Here is a 4,954-nt window from a genome sequence, read left to right on the forward strand (position 1 = left end):
CCACATTGCAGTATGGACTATTTTATGAGACTGGGGTTCAGATACAGTTGCATGGATACACTGATGCTGATTGGGCTGGTAGTATTTCTGATAGACGATCTACCAGTGGATATGTATTCTCTTTTGGGAGTGCTGCAGTCACTTGGAGCAGCAAGAAACAGCCTACAGTTGCCTTGTCGAGCACAGAGGCTGAGTACAGGGGTGCAGCAATGGCTGCATGTGAGGTAGCTTGGTTGCATAAGCTACTTTATGATATGCATCAGTCTACAGATGGGCCAGTTGTCATTTATTGTGACAACATGAGTAGTATACACTTGGCAAATAACCCAGTCTATCATGCTAGAACAAAGCACATTGAGGTGCATTATCACTATGTGCGAGAGAGGGTTTTACTAGGTCTTATTGATCTAGTTTATGTCAGCACAGAGGATCAGGTAGCTGACATATTCACGAAGGCATTGGGCGCAGAGAAGCTGCGCAAGTTCAGAGACCTGCTTGGTGTGCAGGAATTGGGATTGAGCTCGAGGGGGAGTGTTGAGATATCGAGCTCCACTCATGATACGCCAGGGTGACCGTTGTATATTTATGTCACCGACTTGTCAGTTGCAGACGCGGTTGGTACACTGCCCATGAATAATAGCTACATGATAGCTATCCTTATCTATTCTAGTTCGTGGCTCAGTTAGTATGCCACCTTAGTTAGTTGAGTTTGGTTGAGACCCATATATAGGGTTCTTCTATTTCTTTGTACTAGAGTTCTTTTGGCTTACACAATTAAGAAGAGGAAAACTGTTTTCAGCCTCCACCCTTGTGTGTCTTCCCCCATTGTGCAAGCAAGAAAGCTTCAAGCGAGACTCCTTCCTTCTCTCCCACAATCTTGACAGGGAGGGGACGAATTTTGGAGGTGGGGGGAGGGCGCGTCACGACATGGTGTGGTGTGTGTTGGGGGGGGCGTCATGGTGGGTGGGTGTGTGTGTTAAGGGGAGGGGGGCACGTCACGTCGTGTCATGTCAAAGGGGGGCGGGGATGTCATTGGGGGGGGTGGCGCATCGCGTCGTGTCGTGTCATGGGGAGTGGAGGGGGATGTCATGGGGGGTGCGCGTCACGTCGCGTCGTGTCGTGTGATGGGTGGGGGGTGGGGTGGGGTGGGGTGGGGATGTCATGGGGAGGGGGGAGGGGGCGGCACATCGCGACATGGTGTGGTGTGTGTTGAGGGGGGAAGGGGGGGCGCATCGCGACATGGTGTGGTGTCATGTCATGGGGCGGGAGGAGGGGGATGTCATGGGGGGGGCGCGTTGCGTCATGTCGTGTCATGGTGGGTGGGGGGGATGACATGGGGGGGCGCATCGCATCGTGTCATGTCATGGGGGGGAGGGGGGTGGGGTGGGGATGTCATGGGGGGGGGGGGGGGCGGCACGTTGCGACATGATGTGGTGTGTGTTGAGGGGGGAAGACGGAGGGGCCGAATTTTGGAGGGGGGGATACCATGTTATGTTGGGGAGGGGGAGGGGCGCGTGTCACGTCTTGTCGTGTCGTGTCATTTGTGGGGGGCGGGGGGCGTCGGGACATGTTGTGGTGTGTGTTGAGGGGGGAAGGGGGGGCGAATTTTGGAGGTGGGAGGGAGGGCGCGTCGCGACATGGTGTGGTGTGTGTTGGGGGGGGGGGCATCATGGTGGGTGGGTGTGTGTGTTAAGGGGATGGGAGCACGTCGCGTAGTGTCATGTTGAGGGGGAAATGGAGGGGGTCGAATTTTGGAGGTGGGGGGGAGGGTGCATCGCGAAATGGTGTGGTGTGTGTTGGGGGGGGGGCGTCGCATCGTGTCGTGTCATGGGGGGGGCGTCGCAACATGCTGTGGTGTGTGTTGAGGGGGGAAGGGGGGGGAGAATTTTGGAGGTGGGGAGAAGGGCGCGTCGCGACATGGTGTGGTGTGTGTTGGGGGGGCGTCGCATCGTGTCGTGTCATGGGAGGGGGTGTCGCGACATGCTGTGGTGTATGTTGAGGGGGGAAGGGGGGGGGCCGAATTTTGGAGGTGGGGGGGAGGGTGTGTCATGTCATGGGGGGGGCGTCGCGACATGGTGTGGTGTGTGTTGAGGGGGGCGCATCGCGACATGGTGTGGTGTCATGTCATGGGGCGGGGGGAGGGGGATGGTATGGGGGGGGAGGCGCGTCGCATCGTGTCATGTCATGGGGGGTGGGGGGGATGTCATGGGGGGGGGCGTCGCGTCGTGTCCTGTCGTGGGGGGGTGGGGTGGGGATGTCATGGGGGGGGGGAAGGTGGGTGGGGGAAGGGGGGGCGCGGGCGGCGCGTCGCGACATGGGGTGGTGTGTGTTGAGGGGGCGTCGTGTCATGTCATGCGGCGGGGGGGTGGGGTGGGGATGTCATGGGGGGGCGGCGCGTCGCGACATGGTGTGGTGTGTGTTGAGGGGGGAAGGGGGAGGGGCCGAATTTTGGAGGGGGGATATCATGTTATGTTGGCGATGGGGAGGGGAGCGTGTCGCATCATGTCATCTGCGGGGGGCGGGGGAGGGGGTGGCGTCGCGTCGTGTCATGTCATGGGGCAGGGGGGCGTCGCGTCATGTTGTGGAGTTTGTTGAGGGGGGAAGGGGGGGCCGAATTTTGGAGGTGGGGGGGAGGGCGCGTCGCGACATGGTGTGGTGTGTGTTGGGGGGGCATCATGGTGGGTGGGTGTGTGTGTTAAGGGGAGGGGAGCACGTCGCATCGTGTCATGTCATGGGGCGGGGGGGGGCGTCGCGACATGGTGTGGTGTGTGTTGAGGGGGAAGGGGGGGGCAAATTTTGTAGGTGGGGGGGAGGGCGCATCGCGACATGGTGTGGTGTGTGTTGGGGGGGGGCGTCATGGTGGGTGGGTGTGTGTGTTAAGGGGAGGGGGGCACGTCGCGTCGTGTCATGTCATGGGGGGCGGGGAGGGGGGGGATGCCATTGGGGGTGGGGATGTCATGGGGGGGGACGCGTCGCGTCGTGTCGTGTCATGGGGGGATGCCATGGGGGGGGTGCATCGCGTCGTGTCGTGTCATGGGTGGGGGAGGTGGGGTGGGGATGTCATGGGGAGGGGGGGCGGCACGTCGCGACATGGTGTGGTGTGTGTTGAGGGGGGAAGGGGGAGGGGGGGCACGTCGCGTCGTGTCGTGTCATGGGTGGGGGGGTGGGGTGGGGATGTCATGGGGAGGGAGGGGGGGCGGCAGGTCACGACATGGTGTGGTGTGTGATGAGGGGGGAAGGGAGAGGGGCCGAATTTTGGAGGGGGGGCCCGTTGTGACATGGTCATGGGGGGGGTGGGGTGGGGATGTCATGGGGGGGGAGGTTGGGGGGGGCGTCGCGTCGTGTCATGTCATGGGGCGGGGGGGTGGGGTGGGGATGGCATGGGGGGGGGGGGGGGGGCGCGCCTCGCGACATGGTGTTGTGTGTGTTGAGGGGGGAGGGGGACGGGCCGAATTTTGGAGGGGGGGATGTCATGTTTTGTTGGGGAGGGGGAGGGGGGCGCGTCGTGTCGTGTCGTGTCATCTGTGGGGGGCGGGGGGGCGTCGCGTCGTGTCATGTCATGGGGCGGGGCGGGGGGCGTCGCGACAGGGGGGCGGGGGCGGCGCATCCCGACATGGGGCGGTGTGTGTTGAGGGGGCGTCGTGTCATGTCATGGGGCGGGGAGGATGTCATGGGGGGGCACGTCGCGTCGCGTCCCGTCGTGTCGTGTTGTGTCATGGGGGGAGGCACGTCGCGTCGTGTCATGGGGGTGGGCGGGGATGTCATGGGGGGGGGCGCGTCGCATCGTGTCATGTCATGGGGGTGGGGCACGTCGCATCGCTTTGTGTTGTGTCATGGGGGTGGGGGGGATGTCATGGGGGGGAGGGGGGTTTTCATGTTATGTTGGGGAGGGGGCGCGTTGCATCGTGTCGTGGCATGGTGGGGGGGAGGGGGCGTCGCGACACCCCGCGTAACCCCCCACGACACGGCACACCCCCCCGCCCCACCGCACCCCCCAACGATGCGGCGCCTCCCCCCCCACCCCACATCGAAAAACCTTGCTCCATCCACACCACCCCACCATGCCTCCAAAAACCCCGCTCGACCCACCCTGCCCTGCGTCACCCCCCCACGACACGGCACACCCCCCACCCCACCGCACCCTCCCACGATGCCCCCCCGCACCCCACCTCGGAAAACCCCGCTCCCTGCACACCATCCCACCACGCCTCCGAAAACCCCGCTCGAGCCACCCCACCCCGTGTCACCCCCCCTCCCCCACGACAGGGCACACCCCCCCACCCCACCGCACCCCCCGACGACGCCCCTCGCACCCCACCTCGAAAAACCCCGTTCCCTCCACACCACACCACCCCACCATGCCTTCGAAAACCCCGCTTGACCCACCCCACCCCGCATCACCCCCCAAGACACGGCACACTCCCCCCACCCCATTGCACCCCCCCATGATGCCCCCCCTCACCCCCCCACGACGCCCCCTGCACCCCACCTCGAAAAACCCCACTCCCTCCACACCACCCCCACGCCTCCGAAAACCATGCTCGACCCACCCCACCCCCCGTCACTCCCCCATGACACGGCACACCCCCCCACCCCCGCACCCCCCCCCGCACCCCACCTCGAAAAACGCCGCTCGACCCACCCCACCCCGCGTCACCCCCCCCACGACGCCCCCCCGTACCCCACCTCGAAAAACGCCGCTCGACCCACCCCACCCCGCGTCACCCCCCCACGACGCCCCCCCGCACCCCACCTCAAAAAACCTCGCTCCATCCACACCACCCCACGATGCCTCCCGAAACCCTGCTCGACCCACCCCATCCAGCGTCACCCCCCCACGACACAGCACACCCCCCACCCCAGCGCACCCCCCCACGAAGCCCCCCCGCACCCCACCTCGAAAAACCCCGCTCCCTCCACACCACCCCACCACGGCTCCGAAAACCCCGCTTGA

This window comes from Lygodium microphyllum, chromosome 7, assembly GCF_053477565.2.
Source record: "Lygodium microphyllum isolate KBCC chromosome 7, Lygodium_microphyllum_v1.1.10, whole genome shotgun sequence".
Lineage (NCBI taxonomy): Eukaryota > Viridiplantae > Streptophyta > Polypodiopsida > Schizaeales > Lygodiaceae > Lygodium > Lygodium microphyllum.